Source organism: Lathyrus oleraceus, chromosome 7 (assembly GCF_024323335.1).
Source record: "Lathyrus oleraceus cultivar Zhongwan6 chromosome 7, CAAS_Psat_ZW6_1.0, whole genome shotgun sequence".
NCBI lineage: Eukaryota > Viridiplantae > Streptophyta > Magnoliopsida > Fabales > Fabaceae > Lathyrus > Lathyrus oleraceus.
The window spans coordinates 195,891,523-195,914,747 of record NC_066585.1 but is presented as its reverse complement, the minus strand read 5'-3'; the positions used below and the strand labels follow the sequence as shown (position 1 = coordinate 195,914,747).

Below are 23,225 nucleotides of genomic sequence, written 5' to 3'. Positions count from 1 at the left end.
CGTGCATGTTGACTAAAGTGTATGGTGGATTATACGCGCTTGGCCATTAGATCTGCCACCTCAATCAATGAGGGAGATCTGATGGCCCTTGTTTTTTCTAATTTCTTTTATTTTCCAAATTAATTTTTAAATATCATTTTCTTACAAAATTCATTATAATTTCAATTTTAATCCAAAAAATATGGGACCATCACCAAAATTTCGCAAATAATTTCCTCTTTCCATTTCTGAATTAAAATTAAATTTTGGATTGAGTTTGACATTTTTAGTGAATTTTGTGATTTTTAACTTGTTTTAAATGATTTTAAATACTTCTGACTTTTCAAAAATGCCCCAAAAAAATAGTCAATTGTCCTTTGCCCTTGTTTGACCTATGATAAATCCCTTGGCCATTTCTTTGGTGATTTGAAGGGATTTTAGGGTTTTCCCCTTTTAAAATATATTTTTCTTCATTTAAAAATTGGATTTAAATTATTTAATTGCCTTAATATTTTGTTGAGCTATTTTATTGACTTTATGTTGACTCAGTTTCTGTTTGGCCTTAATCTTGCATGAATTGGACATTAATTTGATCAATATCATTGAATTTAGGGGGTTGATAAAGTTTGAACTTCATCCCTCAAAATGAATGAATGGTATTGATCAAATGAAGTTCATCCCTTGATCAATTTGTGATCCCCTTCACTTCATCTCTTCATGTTCATCTCACTTGTTTCTCAATCCATTCATGGCCAATGATTTCTCATAGATCAAAATGCTAGTTGATTCATCAATGACCTTGTGCCAAATGAATCAACATGGGCTTGATTGAGATATGTTAATTCCCTATTATTTTTGTGGGTGGCATGCTTTAGGAGCTTGGTTTTGATACTTTGTCTCTAGCATTCATTAACACCAATATTATTATTATTCGACCTCAGATAGTTGTGACTTCTACATAAGTCCAATTATGACTGCTTAACATAACGCTAAATTTGTCCCAAAGGCATAGCATTTTTGTAAGTGAGATTGTAAGTCACCCATTCCTCATGGTATTGTGTGAATATTTTGCCTTTTTTCTATTTATGAGACCTAGTGACATACTTGTTGGTTTATGCAAGTTGGAGCCCTTCTCATGAATGATGTCTAGGTTCATATCTTCATGCTTGTGAGTGGATGGTTGAACGTTCTCCAAAAAATGACTTAAAAACAAGCATTTCTTCTTCCACTAAGATTCACTAACATCTTTTATATTGACTTTATTTTTAATGTCATCTACTTTAATGCAATTTAAAATCTTGCACTTTATCTTTCATTGTCATTTACATTTCATGCAATTTATTTATGTTTCAGTCATTTTCACTTTGCTCACTTGAGTTGTATTTTGTGCTTGTATTATATTTGTGCTTGTGATTTTGTTTTGTTTATGGTCTTAGGACCTTAAAATACTTAATAAAAACAAAAATCCTAAAAAATACATTGGTGGACTGTTGGACCTCTGTTTGTGACTTGATCTGAACCTTTGGACTTAGAGTATACCACATCCCTGTCCTATAGAGGAAACATGGCCAATGCCATTAATCTGAGACCATTTCTAGGTCAATGCCATTCATCTGATACAAGCCTTGAGAGACTCCTTTGCTTTATCTTCTATACTCATTCTTCTTGTTTGAATTGTTATTTTGACCTTATTGATATTATCTTATGATTTCTCTTTGAGTGTGTTTCAAGGGATATTTCATCTGATACATTTGAAGGACATTGAAGAATGCTTGCTTTGGAATGCTTGCTTGGCTGTTTGGTTATCTTTATTTGATGCCATTGGTCTTCTTATTAATTGTTTAGATGATTATGCTTTGTTGCTTGCTTGATAATCCAAAGGAAATGGATTTTTATCTGACACTATTGTCTTGTGGATGCTTCCCTTTGGTTAGATCTTTTCAGCTCTACACTTTTAAATCTTGTCTAGGATAGTCCCTTCATCTCCTCCTCCTTCTTTAATTTCAAAATCTCTCCCTCATTTTCAAAACTTATTTGCTTGTGTTTTCAACTTAGACTTGTTTTAATGAGTAGAAACCTTGGCCTTATGTCATTGATTTTCAAAATATTTTCTTAATCAAACTTGTAAATGAACTTAATCATATTGACTTTATTTTCAAAAAACAAAAAATGACTAACAACATCATCTAATCATTTTGGCCACTTTGTGCCTTTTTCTTTTAACTTTTTCAAAAGAGAGCATTTAGATTTGGGTTATCTTTGGTCGAGATATAATTCTCCCATTCCATGGTATGTTGATTGTAAGTCTTTCCATTTATTAGAGGTTATTGGCATACTTGTTAATTGAATCCAAGTTGGAGTCATCCCTCTTAAATGTTGTAAAGCCCTCATTATCGGTGGATGTTTGGTTGAGTATTCTCCCTTTGATAACAAAAGATCTTTAAGATTTTGTTAAAATAAATCCACCTATATTTGAAATTTTTACCACGATTTACGAGAATTTGATCCCTCATTTTTATGTTGGTACGTAGGCATAAGACTGAAGGTCTTGTCAAACACAAAATGTAAATACTGAATTCTTTTCTCATCCCCTCATTCTATTTTTTAGCAAACATCTTTTTCAACTAAAACACTTGCACACCAAAAGAGCTCTCTAGGAGTACCTAGGATACTTCGGATGCTAATACCTTCCCTCTGTGTAATCAACCTCCTTATCTATAATCTTTGACATTTGATTAGTTTTTATTTGAAAACTTCTTATCTTTGGATTTTGTTCGTACTTTTCTCTTTTCCTTTGGAAACAAGAAAAAAGCGATGGCGACTCTGGTGTTATTGATGTTGAGCTAACCAATAGCTCAGTGATCATGAATTTACCGCTTCAAATGTCACTAAAATAAAGTTGGTAATGGTTGCTTGGAAGAAGGTTTGCAAACATTACTTTAAAGAAGGGTTAGGGGCCAAATCCCTCATTTTCCAAGTGAAGCCTCTAATCTAAAGCTTTGTTGGAATCTATTTTATTCATAGGAGCCTTGATCCACTTTTCTTAAGAGTATAGTGTTGAGATCAAGCATCAAAGATGAATATAGTGTGATGATGGAACACACAAGCTTACATTTAGTCGATGATAAATATATTAAGTTTTGGAGTAATGCTTAATGTGGTGACCTTATCATTCATGATATTCAATAGTTGAGTGATTAGGATGATATTCTTACTGTGAGTTCTCATGTTTACAACTTCATTAATGACAGTTAATGGAATATGTCTGCTGATTGACTTTCCCGTTTTTCCTTTTGGAGATAATGTGTTCCATAAGTCAGCACCCCCTCACAAATGTATAAAGTCTAATTGATTTTGAAAAGCATCAACCTCGTGTGGTTTATCCCTCAAAGAAGCTTATTTTTTAAAATCTCACCATTCTCATGATCTTCCTTGTGCCAAACCCTAAACCTTAATATTTTTCCAACAACTTGTGAGTGCACTATCCTCTTAGATATATTTTGAATGATGTCAAAATTAGGACACTTAGTATTTGTGTACATTGGACATTGTTGTCTATGTATAGATGTGTATTATCACACCAAAACTCATTAATTATTTGTGTACACTTATGATTTTTCATGAAAAATAAGTCTATGGGCCGATACGTTATGGCTATGTATCAATACATACTTAATGAGTTTTAAAGAAAATGGTTATGCCTTAAAAGTATCGATACATATGAGGTATGAGTCGATACACAATGTGAATGAGTCGACTCAATCGTGTTTAGAGTCGACTCCAACTGAAGTTTTTTTTAAGAAAATGGCCTTGCCCTTAATGTATCGATACATTGTTATTGTGGGTCGATACATAACATGTATGAGTCGACTCTACCGTGTTTAGAGTCGACTCCTGCTGAAGAATTTTTTTAAACAAATGTCAGTGCCTTCAATATATCGACTCACATCCTTTATGTATTGACTCATTTTAATTTGGAGTCAATACATTTTGTTCTATTTTACAAAACTTGTAATTTTTGGCTAAAAATTTGTTCTGTCTGTTATTTTTTCTACACACACAAATACACATAAATATGTATTCATGAATCATTTCTCAACAGGAAACCAAGAACATATAAATAATCTTCTCTTCATCTTCAACTTTTTTCTTCATACATTCAACAATTACAAATAATCATTTTTATTGAGTGTCATCTAGATTAGATTGATAAGGTCCAATTAATGATTGTTGTAATCAAACCGGGTTGAGTATTCTTTGGGGGTTTCTTTGATAAAACCGGTTATGGTTTTTCCTCCAAGATATTAAGTATTGATTTAGGGGTTTTGTAAAAGATCTCGCAACGAGGATTCAGTCGAGAGAAAGCGTTGAAGAACGGGGTTCTGTCAAAGGAGTGGCGGTAACAGGATAATCGACTTGGAAGTCTTTGATCACTTGATCTTGCTTAAGATCATGGATGGATAACATGTTAGGATCAACATCAATCATAGGGTTTAGGGGTTTTGATTGCTACCTTTTGCTCTTGTAAATAACTCTTGCAAGTGTTAATTATACATATCTCAATTATATTTAAAATTGGAGGTAGACGTACCCATTGTGAGGATAACTGGAAAACTTCCTAAACAAATCTTGGTGTTCTCTCTCTCTCTCTCTCTCTCTCTCTCTCTCTCTCTCTCTTCACATTTTGATAATACTCTTAGTGTGCAATTTGATAAACTAAATTTTTTGGTTGTGTTGAAGTAATTCATACTGTTGTGTAAAAGATAATTACAATCTAAAGAGTTGCAATTGGTTTTTCATATCTTCAGTACAAGGGAAAATTAACTTGATGATTATTGCACACTAGATGTTTGATAAATAGTTTGTGTCAATTTTTATTTCCTAATTCATTGGAGATTGACTACAATGTGTGATTTTGATCAAACGATTATTTTGTAAAACATATTGATTTACTTTCTCATCATCAGTATACATTTTGTTACAGTATAAATGCATATTTGATTCTTCCGATAACGGTTCGAGAAAGATGAGTGTTGATCCAGAATTACTTCCGTTTGCCATAGTAAATATTTTCAAAAGAGAATTATTAATCTAAGAAAATTTTATTGTGATCTATTCACCCTCTACATTGTTGCCTTCATCTAACACAACTAGTATCAGAGTCTGGTTGATAATGGGATATGAGTTCTTAGTATGCCAAATGATTACAGTTTTGTATGATTTTCCATATTGGAAGAGAATAATGGTCTTGCGATACTGTTGTTGAGTTGTAGTCACAAGTTTCACTATGAAGTTTAGTCTACAAAAACGTGGAGGAAGAATAATTTGTGACATGTGGAAAATTCAAGTTAAGGAGTGTTGATACAAACAAAATTACACAAATTATTGATTTGTACACGAGCATCTATTGAAATTGGTGTAAGGGTGATGTGTAATTATGTGAATGGTTAAAAAGTTTCTTGCCAATCTAAAAGTTACATCATAAATTTTCAGTTTAATTTTCGACATGTAAAAACTCTTCTTTTAGTTTAAATTCAAGTGAAATATATCCTTCATGATGGAGTATGATAGTTCTTTTAAATTATGAATTTTAGTGAAATATACTCTTTATGATTTTTAGTGAAAATAATGTGAAAGTTCTTAAAATGATATAATTTGAAGGGATTATATTTTTTTTTATCGTTAATCGTTATATTATGTAAAAGTCACTCCTAATTAATCAAACAACATTTGTAATTAATTAAGAATGTGCAATCCTGATTAATTGATTTTGTCAACTATCCAACTGAATTATAGCATTAATAAATAGCCACATGGAAAGAAAAAAAAAGATTAATTAATTAAATAAAACATGACAAAAACAAGGAGAACACTGCAGACGCGGTGCAGCATCGTCAACTTGTCCAAAAATTGCATATATACTCGGCAAGAAAGTCTACACTCTGCCCTGTGAACACATAAAATAGTTTAATATATGAATTTAATTTAATAGACAATAATGCACAAACATCATGTTAAAAATGTTGTATAAGATCGGTCGAAATGTAGTGCCGCTGACACGTGATCAACCATGTTTTGTAACGTCAATAATAACATGATATATATATTTGTTGTATTTTTAAAATGAATATATTAAAATGGGTAAAGATGTAAATGTAATGCGACTTAAAAGATATATCAGAAAAAAAAACTTCACATATAATTAAATACTTTCTATATTCAAAATAAGTCATTTGATCAATTTCTCACAACTTTAGAAGATATAATTAGTTTTATATGAGAATAAAATAATTATGTATAATTTAACAAAATTATTTTTTGTAAGTAGTATGAGAAAAAAAAATTAAAAATATATTAATATTTTTTTATTATATTATTTCTTAAACAAAAATTAGTGCAGCTAAATGACTCCAATTAGGGGTGAGTGAAGTATGTCGAGTGATATATGTTAATGCTAGTCGATGAAAATAAATATTAATTGTTGTTCTAAAATATAGTGATAATATTTATTTATGTTTATGTATTAATATAAATAAATCATTGATACGTTTAAATCAATAATTTAAAGTAAAAATAAAAAGACTACAACCATCAAAATATATTTTTTTTAAATCAAAATAAATAAAGGGAGAATCAAACAAAAACCTTTTTAAATAGAAAAGATCCTAAACTTTGACAATCCAAAAAGAAAAAATTATTAAAATTAAGACTAATATTTGCAAAGTAATTAGCACAATTATTTTCTCATCTATAGATGTGAGTGACCATGAGATTTATACTTCTCAACATTAATTGACAACTAAACCACTTAGATTATAAAAGACCAAAAAATAATAGAAGAAGATTTAAAAGTCAATAAAAACAATGTAGAATCGGTCTCGATTACAAGTTAGACCAATCAACAATAAAAGAAGAACAATTTCATATTTTTTTTGCAAAACCTTCAATGCAGTTTGCATGATGATTTAGAAAAATTCCACCACAAGATGAAGAAATATTAGTTGATGCGTCATTTGTATTACATTTTAATCAATTAATAGAAGAAGAAATCATACACTACTACCAAAAAATATATATTTAACTTCGGACCCAAAGTTGATTTAACATCAGTTACAGAGATGAAGTAACGAATGATGTCATGAAAAGTTGTCACTTTATTTCCTCGATTTTAGAATAACCGAAGGGATAGTTGAAATTGTCATTGGTTTGATCCCCATTAATAACTTTTTTTATATTTCTAAAACTAACATCATATACCTCTCAATTTATAAACAAAACCAGGAGAAAAATCTATATATTTTAAAATACTCTTTATATTGTTTACACAGAATATTAATAAATTAATTTGTTTATAAACTATATTTTTTACACATAATATTAAAGTAAAAATGTTGAATCTGATTCATCGCCATCGTTATCGATGAAGAATTAATGTTGGATACTTGAGGAAGAGAAAATGTTGGGGATCCTCGTTTTATTGATTTTGAGGAAGAACAAATGTTGGATGCAAAATATTCTCTATGGCTTTTACATTCATTTGTTTATGATATAAAACAAAAAATATTAGATAATTAAAATAAATATTCAGGTATATGATTATTTAAGAACACAAACCTTGAACCCAAATAATCTTTTTCTCTTGCAATCCATCATAGAAATTTTTTCCCAAATAAAATAAATCTTTTTTTTTATGTTTCATTATTTTCGTGATTTTTTTTTTAAATATCCAGTTTTTTAAAAAAATTTCAAAAATAAACATTTTTTCAAAAAAATTACAAAATTGGGCAATTTTTGCCCTAATTTTGTACATGGGCGCCACCCTAGTTGGCGCCTACCCTTAAAGGGTAGGGCAAGTCGCCACTAGGAGTGGCGCCTACACTTTATTTTTATTTTTTTTAATATGTTTTTTTTTTAAAATTTTTTTTTAATTTATGAATTTAGATTTATTATAAATTATATAAATTTATATTAATACATATATATAAATAAAATTATTTACAAGATTAATATATATATATATATATATATATATATATATATATATATATATATATATATATATATTTATATATATATTAATTAAATTTATAAGTAATTAATATTATTTATAAATTTTTGGGAAAATTAGGGTTAATCATGTTAAGGTTAATTTATCAAGTGCGACACTAATTAGGGTTAAGTAGATTGGTGTACAACCCAGATCTTTTCCTATAAATAAAGTGTTATTTCCTTGCATTTTCTTCACCACTGTTTCCTATCACTTTCTCTATCAAGTTGAGTTCATGGCATCCCCAAGACCGTCGTCATGGCAGCGAACATCATCAAGGCGCCCGGATCCTGAACAAGTAATCTTAAAAAGGGATGGGCATGTTATTTTCTCGCCTTTGAAACCCCCAATGGAGATGAAATTTTGGAACATCCGTTCGTTGGACCAACTAAAAAGGTCCTTGATGTCTTGGTTAGAGGGAGATTACCAACCTGGTGAAGTCATCAGAAGGATTCAGAGGCTTAGAACAAGGTTCTCATTTGAAACTGGAGAAACGATACGTTGGTGGGTTGAAGTTGAAAGCGACATTGATTGCATCCAAATGATGCATGGATCAGACGACATAGTGTTAACTGTTGTAATTTCTTAGATTTTAATGGTTGTTTGTCATGTTGTTGTTGTATTTGTTATTGTTCTAGTACTTGTTCTTGTTTTAGTACTTGTTTTTGTTCTAGTATTTGTTTTTGTTTTAGTAATTGGTGTTGTAATGTTAGATGTTTGTGTTTGTTGTTCAAGTGTCATCTTCTATTTAGAATAAAAAGTAAACTTTAATGATAAATAGCATTGGTACACTGATTTATGAATATGAAAACTAAGTTGTGAAACTAGATCCACGATATGGACATTTGTTCTTATTATGCCCTAGTTGTCTACATATGCTACACTTCCTCTGCATTTTCTCTGCGACGTCCATTTCAGTTCTAATGCGCCTGCTATTTGGGCGACCACTTTTATTCCGCCGCATTGATTCGTTGTGCCAAACAATTTCCCCGTCATACTCTGGCCAATACGCCTCCAATGCTACCACCGGAAAGGGATTGTCGTATACATTGAGCAATGTTGCAACTTTGTAGATGGGAGACACTAGCGATAATGCATCGAAGTGGCTGTGTGAACACGCTGCAATGACATGGGAACAAGGCATACGATAGGCCTGAAATTGACCACAGTCGCACCAACGGTCTGGTATTAGGACCCTATACTCTTGTCTGGGCAGCCCTTGGTTGTGGTCAATTGTTTCCTTGACACTAAAAGTGTGGCCATGGCGGTCGAATTCCGTAACCCGATGGCTGCTGGCTTTGGCAGATTCCTGCCTCATAAACTTCATGTAGGCATCACTATATACCTGACTCGTCTGCAACACTTCATGCCAGCGCCTGCCTCTTGTTACGAACAACGTTGCCATTCGAAAATAGGTCGCACTCACCAATGCGGTTACCGGGAGGTTACGTATGCCCTTAAAGACGCCATTCATTGATTCCACAAGATTTGTTGTCATGTGGCCCCACCTCACCCCATCGTCGTATGATCTAGTCCACTTCGCTCTGTCAATATTATCGATCCACCTCCCTGCATCAGAATTTGCCAACACTATTTCCCGGCGGTAGTATTGGAATCCAGGTTGGTTTAATGCATACCCCGCGTTTATCAAATGTTGCTTCAAGAAGTTATCCTTGAACTCCCGCATAAAATTTTGAGCAATATGCCTGATGCAGTAGACATGGGTAGACGGGGGGTCATGCCAACCATTTGCTGGATTATTGTATGCACTGTCTATTGAAGCGTGCCTGTCAGAAATCACACAGATGCCAGCTTGTGGAGTCACGTGCGTTCGGAGATTCTTAAGGAAGAAACTCCAAGCAGCAGCCGTTTCTCCTTCTACCAATGCAAAGGCTATTGGGAAAATATTAGAATTTCCATCTTGTGCGACCGCCATCAATAACGATCCTTTGTATTTCCCATACATCCAAGTTCCATCGACTTGAACAAGTGGTTTGCAGAATGTAAAACCGATGATGCAGGGACGGAATGCCCAGAAAAGTCTATGGAATATTCCATTACCTTCTAGACGAGTTCCGTCAGGGGATTGTGCCGGCAAGGTCTCCATTATAGAAACCGTCCCAGGTGAATACAATCGTAGTGCAGCCAGGTAGCGTGGTAGTTGTTTGTATGACTCCTCCCAGTTACCGTATACCAGTTCAATTGCCTTGGTTTTCGCTAACCAAGCCTTTCTGTATGACGGTGTATATTTGAAAACAGCCACGCAATGGGAGATAATTGTTTTGACCTTCAGTGACGGGTCAGCCTCAACTAGAGGTAATATGGAATGGCAGATCATATCATGGCTAAGTTTGCGATGATCCTGTGCCATGTTGGTGTTGACGCAAATGTGAGCTTGAGAAATGGACCCTATCACCCACGCATTATGTTTCTTCTTGTACGATGCCATCAACCTATACCCACACTCCGGATTTTTGCATACAATAACGTATCTTTCCGGATTTGATTTGATAACATCGTAGTCAACACAGTTTTTCAAGTGCCAGTTCTTTATTGCTAACAGACACTCTTCCTTGGTCCGAAATTGGTCACCCTTCTTTAAGTCCTCATCAGACCTCATATATGGGTTGTAGAACATATCTGATGAGGGCTCATCCTCGCCCAAGTTAAGTGTTCTGAAGTGCGCAGGCGGTGAGTAGCGTTGCGCTATAGGTATTTGAACTTGGTCTTCGTCTTCAGAATCACGGTTCACCAAGTCATCAACCACGTCTTCAGCATCATCAACCACATCGTCTTCAACGTGGTGCTCAACATCTTGTTCGTCATCAATCACAGGATCAATAACCTGTGACTGAATATTCTGAGTTGGTTGAAATTGTTCCAACACAATGTACAACACTATGTATTCGTAACCAGAATACTCATGGTTACGAAACATGTATTTTGTCTCCATGTCATTTTGAATCAATGACTTACGAAACTTGACAGAGTTGTTTTCTGAAAAAAAAAGGTTGTTGATAAAAAATTTGGGACACGGGTTGTCTTAGTTTGGACTCAATCTTTTTCTTCAGATAAGAGAAGTCAGCTCCTCTATTTAGACAAAAACGAGTGCATTCGGTGTTTCTAAATAGGAAGCCAGACATATCACATTCATAAGTCTCACCATTGACGTGAGCTTTGATTTTGTATTGTGATGAAGATGCCATGTTTTGTGAAGGTTTTGTGAAGATATTGTGATGGTTTTGTGAAGATATTGTGAAGGTTTTGTGAAGGTTTTGTGATGATATTGTGAAGGTTTTGTGATGATATTGTGAAGCTTTTGTGAATATTGCTGTGAAGATATTGTGAATACCTTTGTGAAAATGTGTGTGAATATTTATACTGCAAGATTCCGACACATCTTTGCATGCATGTCTTCAACCAATCCTTCCCCAAGAGCAACGCATGCAAAACTTGGACACATGTAAAGCATGCAAGAACTTGCAGGCAACGTGGAGCTGCATGCATGTAATAATTTTGACACGTCTACTGCCTATCCATCAAATGTATTCTCCACATAGTCTGAACTTAGTCTCAGCTTTAGCTTTGCTTTCACCAAAAACTTAAACTTCTTGAACTTCCAATACTGAATATCACACTTCCAATACTAAACTACCTCTTTTTTCCATTATGTGTTTAAACAACCTGATTAATTATTTTAAATAATATTCCCACGCATGCCTGATTATTTTAAACAACCTGTTTTATTCAATTTTATTTAAGCTTAATTATTTATTTTAAACAACCTGATTATTTATTTTAAATAATATTCCCACACATGCCTTCCATGTGTCACACCTTTGCATCATCAGATTCCACCAAGTCTTCCCCATGACAAGACAACTCCCACCTAGTCTGCACCAATGCATGCCAACACTACCACCTAGCCTGCACCTATTCTGCAAGATTCCCACGCATGCCTTCCACGTGTCACACCTTTGCATCATCAGATTCCACCAAGTCTTCCCCATGACAAGACAACTCCCACCTAGTCTGCACCAATGCATGCCAACACTACCACCTAGCCTGCACCTATTCTGCAAGATTCCCACGCATGCCTTCCACGTGTCACACCTTTGCATCATCAGATTCCACCAAGTCTTCCCCATGACAAGACAACTCCCACCTAGTCTGCACCAATGCATGCCAACACTACCACCTAGCCTGCACCTATTCTGCAAGATTCCCACGCATGCCTTCCAAGTGTCACACCTTTGCATCATCAGATTCCACCAAGTCTTCCCCATGACAAGACAACTCCCACCTAGTCTGCACCAATGCATGCCAACACTACCACCTAGCCTGCACCTATTCTGCAAGATTCCCAAGCATGCCTTCCACGTGTCACACCTTTGCATCATCAGATTCCACCAAGTCTTCCCCATGACAAGACAACTCCCACCTAGTCTGCACCAATGCATGCCAACACTACCACCTAGCCTGCACCTATTCTGCAAGATTCCCACGCATGCCTTCCACGTGTCACACCTTTGCATCATCAGATTCCACCAAGTCTTCCCTATGACAAGACAACTCCCACCTAGTCTGCACCAATGCATGCCAACACTACCACCTAGCCTGCACCTATTCTGCAAGATTCCCACGCATGCCTTCCACGTGTCACACCTTTGCATCATCAGATTCCACCAAGTCTTCCCCATGACAAGACAACTCCCACCTAGTCTGCACCAATGCATGCCAACACTACCACCTAGCCTGCACCTATTCTGCAAGATTCCCACGCATGCCTTCCACGTGTCACACCTTTGCATCATCAGATTCCACCAAGTCTTCCCCATGACAAGACAACTCCCACCTAGTCTGCACCAATGCATGCCAACACTACCACCTAGCCTGCACCTATTCTGCAAGATTCCCACGCATGCCTTCCACTTGTCACACCTTTGCATATTCAGTCTACTTGAAAACGAGTATAAATAGAGGGTCATTCTTGCAAGTTTTCATCAACCACTAACACTTTTATTCAGAGAACTCCGACGAAACTTCTCATCCACCAAGCTTCGTTCTACATTGCAGTCATGTCTCTTCTTACCATGGGCCAAGAACACAGAGGCACTAGGGCAAACATTGCCTCATTCGTAAGTTTTTCTTGAACATTGCCTCTTTCGTATGTTTGCAATTTGTTTTTTAAAAGTCCAATCTAATGATTGTTTATATTGTTTGCTTTTATAGGATCCCAAGAAATTTCGTCAACGTTCACACCATATGCCTTATCCAGACCCATGGTGCGTACCTTACATAGAGCGTGCGGGTTTCGGTCATGTTATGCATGTTGTAAATGCCACAATTGATGTCAAATTCATTTTGGCTCTGTGTGAACGTTGGAGACCCGAGACACACACTTTTCACCTACCAACTGGTGAATGTACCGTCACATTAGAGGACGTGTACATGCTTTTGGGTCTTAGAATAGATGGTAAGCCTGTGACCGGAAATGTTCAACAGCCTAACCAAATATGTGTTCAAATGTTGGGGGTAGATCTGGTCGAGGGTGAGGGGTCTGCCAAAGCAAGGGGTCAGGGTATTAAATTATCTAGCCTACAATTGTACCACGACTCCATAACTTTGACTGAGGAATCCTCCGAACAAGAAAAAGTCATAAAAACCCGGGTTTACATTATGCTATTGTTTGGGAACTTGCTATTTCCCGAAGGGACGGGAAATAGCATAAACTTTATGTACCTGAGTTTGCTCGGGGACATTGATAGAATAAGCACATATAGTTGGGGTTCTGCAGTATTAGCATTCCTATATAGCTCTTTGAGTAAAAATGCACAAAATGAGCACTGTACATTTTCTGGATGTGCTTTTTTGCTCCAAGCATGGGGGTGGTGGAGATTGCCGAGGCTAGCCCCAGAAAATCCTAACGACTACTCCTTCCCATACGCAACTAGGTAAATTTCTGATGCTATTTCATATTGTAAATTTATTGTATAAATATTTGTAAATAATATTATTTATCTTTTTTTGTTTAGGTTCATTACAACCGGACTGGATTACAGTCTTACCCCCAAAAATAAAATTATATTTTATCGTCAACTCTTGGATCGTCTCCGAGCACAAGATGTATTACCACTAAATCACTCAGCTTCTAACTGATTTATTAATATCATGCATTCTCGATAAATAACATATTTGCTTTTTTCTTTGCAGTTTATTTGGAGGCCATATTTGGGATTGGAACATCAACCCAACCCCGAAGATGCAGCTGTTTGGACAGCAAAAACGGCCATAATGCGGTTCACCACTGTGGAGATGCACCAAAGTGACCGTGTCAAGCTGCAATTCGGAATGCATCAAGAAATCCCAGACCCCCCAATGTCTATGGAACCTTGGCATCTAAAAAAAGTCAGCCACCAGTGGTATGCCCAAAATTGGAAGGAATTTACTAAGGAGTTTCGTAAAATGTAGAAAGACCGTGCCCACTATGTTCTACAATTTCCGGTGGCGCCCAACGAAATGAAGCCGACAAGGGAATATGTGGATTGGTATAGAGCAAATACAAATCCAGAAATGATTGTGTCTGACCCGTTCTATTTGGACGATCCCCGGATGCAACAGCCATATTTCCAACAACAACAACCACCACAGTATTCCCAACAACAACAACCATCACCTTATTACCAACAACAACCACCACCACCATTTTACCAACAACAACCACCACCACCTTATTACCAACAACAACAACCACCACCATATTACCAACAACAACCACCACAACACATGTCCACCCCCCAACCAAATCAGCAATACATACCACAAACTCAACCCCAATACCATGAAGACTACCAACACCAAACTCAACATTCCCACCACCATTAACAGTCCCAACACCTACCACAATATCAATCCCCCCACTTCCACCAATCCCAACACTTCCATCACGACAATGTCCCGAGCTCTTCCAGTCCTCCACCTAGCCCCGACACGGGTATACAAGAGGACTACCAACAGGACTACTACACACCACAACAAACATTGTACTTTGGCCAAACCGATTCAACCCTAAACTACCAAAGACCACAATTCGAGGGCACACCCAGCAGTAGTCAGTTTGTCCCACCGAGACAAAGCTTTGAGGGCGCAGAGGGGACCCGTCTTTCCTACAGCACTGAAGGGACTTCCACCCAACCACAACGACAAACGACAAGGGGACGCGTTAGGGCAAGGGGTGGTAATAGGGAAGCACCACCACCACGTGAACCGTCTAGGCGAGTAATTAGACCTCCCCCGTGCGGATCGTACCAGGGACCGCATCATATGTGATTAATCATATCTTTGTAATATTTGTCTTGTCTATTATTTAAATAAAAATATTTTCTGTTTATTATCTTTATATCTTTATCTTTATCTTTAAAGATATTGTCTATCATATATATATATATATATATATATATATATATATATATATATATATATATATATATATATATATATATATATATATATATATTAATTTACATGTGTATAAATATTTATTTACACGTATATAAATTATTTTTTTTTCCAAAAATTTACAAATAATATTAATTACTTATAAATTAAATTAATATATATATATAAATTAATATATATATATAAATAATATATATATATATATATATATATATATATATATCTTGTAAATAATTTTATTCATATATATGTGTTAATATAAATTAATATAATTAATAAAAAATATAAATTTATAAATTAAAAAAAATTAAAAAAAAAAAATAACATATTAAAAAAAAAATGGAATGGGTGTAGGCGCCACTCCTAGTGGCGACTTGCCCTACCCATTAAGGGTAGGCGCCAACTAGGGTGGCGCCTTAGTGTAATTTAGGGCCAAAAATGGCCATTTGTGTAATTTTTTTGAAAAATGGTGTATTTTTGAATTTTTTTTTTAAATTTCTGGATATTTTAAAAAAAAATTCTATTTTCGTGTCAAATGTTTCATTATCAATTTTTAATATTCATAATGCTTTTTATAATAAGGGTTTTAGGTTTCACGCGAATCACTAATGACAGTATCTTGAGCGTTGATACTCATTAAATAGATGATAAAGATTTGATTAAGGACGGTGAAGAAACTCAATAAACACGCTTATATTTTCTCTCAATTATTACTCAAAACCGAGGTAAAATGTGTTTCTTATTAGATAAAAAATAAAATAAAATATGTTTCATTCAAAGCGCCACATACCTCTCGATTTCTGTAAAAGAACAGATGGGAAAAACTTTTTTTAAAATTACATTGTTTACTCAAAATATTAAAATAAATTGTTTAAACAAATCCAGATTTGCCATACCTATTCTCATTTTATTTGGCTTATGACTCTGATTCATCTGCATACATTTACCTCCATCATTCATTTCTAGGATCATTTATCTGCACTTACATTCACATGCAAAACTATTGGTTCAAAGGATTCCTATTGTTTATGGTACACCGTATTGAGTTATGCCAAGGATGTTATTAATCTTCATGGATTAAGGTTTTATTGTTGTGTGCACTTGTGAAACAATCTTATGGGACCATTGTGCTACATTAGACTTTTTGGTCAAAGTCAACTTGGAGAGTTGACTTTTCTTGGCCTAAGTGTTGGAATCCCTAATTAGGGTCAATACATAATGTTTTTGTTGGTACACATCACGAGCAAGAGGGTTTGGAAACCATTCACACAAGGTTGACTTGTTAACCATGGAAGGTTTCCTTTTTGTTGACCAAATCATGTTAGGTGATTCATTATCATTTCTTTTTTGATTCATTGTTATTAGGTGAATTAAAGCATGAAAGGAGTGGTTTGGGATTCAAATTCAAAAAGAGATTCAAGATGTCAAAAATTCAAATTATGCAAATGGAGGGAAAATTCATTTATTGGAAAACAAGTCATAAGTTATGTACAAGGTCAAATTCACATTCAAAATCCCAAAAGTACATTGCCAAAAAGTCAGAAATGCAAACTACACAAAAAATCTTGATTTTGACCCACAAGTGACTTTTGGTCAATTGTTGACATTTGGTCAAATAGTTGACAAAAGTCAATGTGGACCTTAGACCTACTTTTTATTCATCTCATGACTCCCCACTTTGCCTCCAAGCCTTCATCATCTTCATGACCAAGTTTCATGCCATCATCATCATAACCAAAGTTCATTCAAACCTTTATGCCATGCCATGACCAAAGCTTCCCTCCTTCACCATGCAATGCTCAAAACAGCCCTGCAACATTCAATAAACCTTAGCATCATGACACATTTAAGCATACCACACACATACATAAACACATTGACCATATCCTTACCAAGACACAAACTAACTTGTTAGAATAGGCTATGATACTCGTGAAAAGCTCACATATGTCAAGTCTCAAGGAATGTTATATATATATTGTCATGACCTCAAATCGAAACACATATCATGACACAAATTTTAAAGTCTAATCATATACAGCTACCACAAGTAAATAGCATAAATAATCACCACATCAGCATACAAGATTACACACCATAACAAGAGGATCAATGATACAAAAACACATACAAGAGCAACATCAAGCCTTAATTGTCATGGCAACTTGACAGCATACACATTCAACATGTATAGTTCAATACACACATCCAAATATATCTACACACTAGTCCACACACACATGACTACACAAGCACATACGCATACACTTAAACAATAACCCCAAATGATATAGAAGCATATATGATAAACATACCAATTTAGACCATACACATACAATGTACATAAAAGCTTCCTTGCTCTAACAAGTTCACACAACCAAGATCCATCATACATAAGGAATTCAAAGCTATTATTTGACTATCATGGCAATACCTAATTTAAGCCTACCATACCATGTCATTCAACATACATACATACATATCCATAATACACAATACCATCATGTCAAAGTAAAAAAATGTCATTCAACATACATCTGATGCACACATATAAGCTACTAACAGGTCACACAACAAAAGCCACCATACCCATATTACTATAAATCATGCCATCCAAACTACTGCCCTAAGTCAGCTACAAGCCAACAAGTACTTGCCTTAAGTGACCAAATTAGTTGCTAACCTCTAACAAATTGTTAATTAAACAATTAACTAACTATAATTACCATGACCAATTAACCCTAGCCAAATGTTAACATATCACTACTAACCTATACTTCAAGTCAGTTACAAACTAACTTGCAACTAACCCTTGATTAATCTAACAATTACCCTAGCTGTCAAAACCAATTGCTAGCAAATTACTAACTGTCACTAACCAATTCAAACTACCAATTGAGTAACTCACTGCCACGTCTGCAAGGTTCAATTACCTAATTACTCCTAAGATCAAACTTCCCTTCAAAAAACACATTAACCAACTTTCAATTTACAATTAACTTCTAAGTTAAAACAAGCACACTTTTCTCCCATTTTTACACTGAAATCAGTTCAAAACAAACATAAAATCACTTCATTTTTCTTCACTCAACAAAATCAAAATCTAATCAACCCATCCATAAATTTCCACCCTTGATAAATCTCAGCCTAGGATCACTATCTAAGGGTGGAAAGTGATTCAATCCTAACTAATTTGCAACAATATTTTCCTCCAAATTCTCTTCATTCACTCAATATAAACCTCCTTCTTCATTGCTTCATGAGGAATCAATATTGACCCTTAAGAAACTCTATCAGTTTCAACACCCAATCGTCACCAACTCACTAGAGTTGTACTACCATCATTGATGGGAGCTTCCCATTGAAGCTTTGCATCAAATTGAGCTTAACCCCTAACTTCACTGTTCATCATCATCAACACAACCTATTCAATCTAACAACCCAAATTCATCCCTCTAATCTCTTACTTTACTCATTCAACAACAAGAAAAACCTACAGACTAGTTTGTAACTCAAGAATTTTAGAAAAGAAGAAGATAAGGAGAAGAAGTAATTGCTAAAAGGCTAAGGTTCAAAAGATTAATGCTCATTGACGATTAATTTTGATAACCAATCCAAAATTATAAATAATTTATGTTATAACAAATTATTAAAACCTATTATCATAATCGGATTTCATTTTTGTAAAACGGTTATAAACTAGTTATTAATCGGTTATATCCATAATCAAATTTATAATTAATTTGATTTAAATTCTTTTATAATTGTTTTTACAAGAATTTTTCTTTAACTTTTTTATTTTAAGAAAAATTATTTATTTTCAAAAATAAAAATTGTTTTTTTTTAATTTAAAAAAAATCATTTTTTATATTCTTTTAAAAAAAATTCTCAGTTTTTTTATTTACTGAAAAATATTTTTTTAAATATTTTTTTCAGCATTAAAAAAATAAATAATTAAATTTAAATATAAATAATTTAAATAACTTGTGGTTAAGTTGACTCCTAATTATATTCAGTTGTATACCGGAATAAACAAGAATTTTGTAACCAAAACTAGAGTTTGGAAATGGATAATTTAGCAAAAAAAAAATTATTTATAAAAAGTAATAGTATAATATTTGTTAAGACAAAATGAACAAAAAAATAAACCCCTCACAGATATCAACAGGATATATAATTAAATAATATGATGTGGATCCATGTTGTGATTTTTTTATCCAAATACTCCTAATTTTAAAAAAAATCATAAAATAATTCTGATTTTAAAAATATTCTCAAACTATCCCACTTTTAGGAGGAGGCGTCAATCCAATTGGCGCCTCCTCTTAAACTTAGAGAGGAGACGTCAATTGGATTGGCTAGGGCACATGGTGCAGCTAATTCAATTGGCGCCCATGTGTTCATTTTGGGAGGAGGCGCCAATTGGTTTGGCGCCTCAGTGCAAAGTGCAATTTTTTTGTTATAAATAGAGGTGTTGTGTGAATCATTTTTTCACATCTCATTTCATCATTTTGCAAAAATGTTTGGTGTTCGTCACCGCTATGGAAAGGGTGATTTATTCGAGAGACAAACCTCAGATGTTGATGCTCTTTTGGAACATCACTACTTTCGATCAACTGAAGAGGGAGCTGGTTTGTTGGTTAGATGGAAAAATACCAGAAGGGGAAAAAATTAGAAGTATTGAGAGACTCGACAGTATATTTGGTTGGGTGCGAATGAAAACCGATAAGGATGCTAGGGAAATTATGTTTGGACGAGATGACATCACTTTGATTGTTGTAATCAGTTAGAAATATTCTGTTTTAAGTTTGCTTATGTTGTAGTGATGTTTGTTGTGAACGTTGTTGTAATAAAAATTTAATGATATATAAAAATTGAAGGTTACAATAATCCGATGTTACAAAAAGATTATGCGTCATATGTTGCTCCTCGATTAGGACAATTGTTCTTATTGTGCCATGGTTGACGACATACACTATATATTCTAGTCATTTTATCTGTCGTATCAATTTCTGTTCTGATACGTGTGTTGTTTGGCTGTCCTTTTTTCTTTCTACGCATCTCGTCATTGTGCCAAACTATATCACCTTCATATGGAGGCCAGTATTCCTCCATTGATAGCACTGAGAAGCTTTTGTTATAGACATTCATGACGGTAATGGCCTTGTAAACATCAGATAGATGACTGTAAGCGTCTTGGCGAGCATGTGAGCATGCTGCAATGACATGGGAGCAAGGAATGCGGAAGGCCTGAAATTTTCCACAATCACATCAACTTTTGTTTAGTTTGACAACATAGAATAAATTTAGTCTCCCCTCATTATGGTCCATTGTTTCATGTACGCTGAAATTTTGCCTATGCTGGTCAAAGACTGTTACCGCGTGCATGCTAGCTTTGATGCTCTCCTCTTTCATCACTTTCATGCAACACTCACTGAATATTTGCCCAGACATTAACACCGCACTCCATCTTTCACCTCTAGTTGTGAAGGTAGAAGCCAACATATAATAGGTTGATCTGACTAAGGCGGTTATTGGCAGATTTCTAATGCCTTTGAATACGTCGTTCATGCATTCCACAAGGTTTGTTGTCATGTGGCCCCATCGACAGCCTCCGTCAAATGCCCTTGTCCACTACTCTACTGGTATGTTATTCAGCCATCTTCTTTCATCTTCATTAGACAGTCTAATTTCATCATGGTAATATTGAAATGACGGCTGAGTTAGGTCATACCCAGAATTCACCACTTTCTTGCGAAGGTTCTTATCTTTGATTGCATGCATGGAGTTTTGTGCGATATGTCTAATGCAATAGACATGGGTAGAAGGAGGATCATGTCATCCGTTGTCATGGTTATTGTAACCACTCTCAATGGCAGCATGTCTATCAGAAATCAAACAGAGATTGACTTGTGGAGCCACATGTGTTTTGAGATGTCGAAGAAAGAAACCCCAACCACCAGCAGTTTCACCTTCAACCAGAGCAAATGCAATGGGAAAGACATTAATATTGTTGTTTCCGTCTTGTACAACCGCCATAAGCAAAGTACCCTTGTATTTTCCATATAACCATGTTCCATCAATTTGAATAATAGATTTGTAGAATGCAAAACCTTTTATGCATGGGTCAAACGCCCAAAAGACGGTGAAAGATTCTATTTTCAACAACACAGGTTCCGTCTGGCGTCATTCCTGGCAATGTCTCCATATTTGCAACAGTTCTTAGCACGCATGTTTTTAGTGCCCATAAAAACCGTGGCAATTATTTCTATGAATCCTGATAACATGAAATAATATCACATTTTTGGACTCGATTTAATTAAATTATATTATTATTTGTTTCGATTTATTTCATTTTATTAGATATTACTTGGTATTTTTCCTTCTATTTGTCTCAGGTAACTTATTTGAAGCATAAGTGAAAAAGGAAGAAAAGGGGGTGCAAAAAGATAATGAGAAGCAAATTTCACTAAAGCCCAGCCCACAATCACAAGCCAGGAGCGCTGAAGCTGTGACGACCGCCACACAAGGTGTGACGAGCGTCACGCCCTGCTACCTTGTGTTACGAGCGTAACACATGGTGTCACGAACGTCACACCCCTCTCCTATATTTTTGGCTTTTAACGCGCAACAGAGGCACGTTGAAGCCTATTCTTCCGCTTGACTCTTGGAACGTGAAGACTACTTACGGAAGGCATTTTCGGAAACCGTTACAAAAGTGGATTAATATAAATAGTTGCTTTTATCCAACCCTGAAACCCCCGTCTCTTTCCGCCGTGCAAGCATATTTTACAACATTACTTTTCTACAGCTTTCTATTTTATTAGCAATTTTTATTTCTTTCTTTTCCAGTCAATCTTTCAAGCACTTAATTAATTTTTCATACAATAGTTTCTACACCGGAAACTATTGTGTATCTTTTACTGGATCTAACCTTACGTTAGATCATAGTATTTTATTCCTTCGCTTTTATTTTCCTGTCCGATTGAAGAGTTCAAGAAAAAATCCAACCGGTCTGTGGTGGGGTGTTCAAGATTGCTATTAATTATTCAGGTTCTTTAATTTATTGTTTTAATTTATATATGCTCTGCATTGCTGTTTATTTATACTATTTGCCTGAGATGGTTTTATTTAAGCATGATGATTGTTTAGATCCGTTTAGCATGTCCGGCTAAGTATTTTAGATATCGGTATGTAAAGTAAGCGGAATGAAGGAATCAAAACTAAGTTGGTTTAATTTCATTTAAAAATAAAGTCACTCTTTTTATGGTCTCAATTTACAGGGTTAATCCCAAAGTTTTTGTACGAGAGTAAAAGACATAAAGAAGTTAAAATCAATAGAACGAAAGTTTGAGTTTTTAACTGGACAGTGTAAATTGGACATTAATTCTAAATCAGGGCGAAAGCAATTTTTAGAGTTAATTAAATTCTAATCTTTTTCAAAAAGTATTTTTAAAGGTTAAATGTGAGGACGAGAGTTAAGCATTTAAGTTTAATTATATAATCTAAGTCAATAAAGCGAGAGTTTGAGACGAGGGTGTTTAAACGGTTAGTGTTTTCATAAAAAAAAGGTTTCTATAGATTCTGTTGTTTTCAAAAAGTGATTTTGGACTTAACTAATAAGTGACAGCTACGTTAATATAAAGTCATGGTCTATTCAACAGAGCGAGAGTTTGAGAAAAGGCTTTTAATCAATAGTGTCTACTGAAAAGATTTATTTTAAAACCAAGAAACCAACGAA

At 34.7% G+C, this 23,225-nt stretch overlaps 1 protein-coding gene across 2 annotated transcripts in view; it reads left to right on the top strand.

Moving 5' to 3' along the window:
• LOC127105751 (uncharacterized) overlaps window positions 1-23,225 on the top strand; it is a 59,387-nt gene that overhangs the window by 5,111 nt on the left and 31,051 nt on the right. The window lies entirely within an intron of this gene.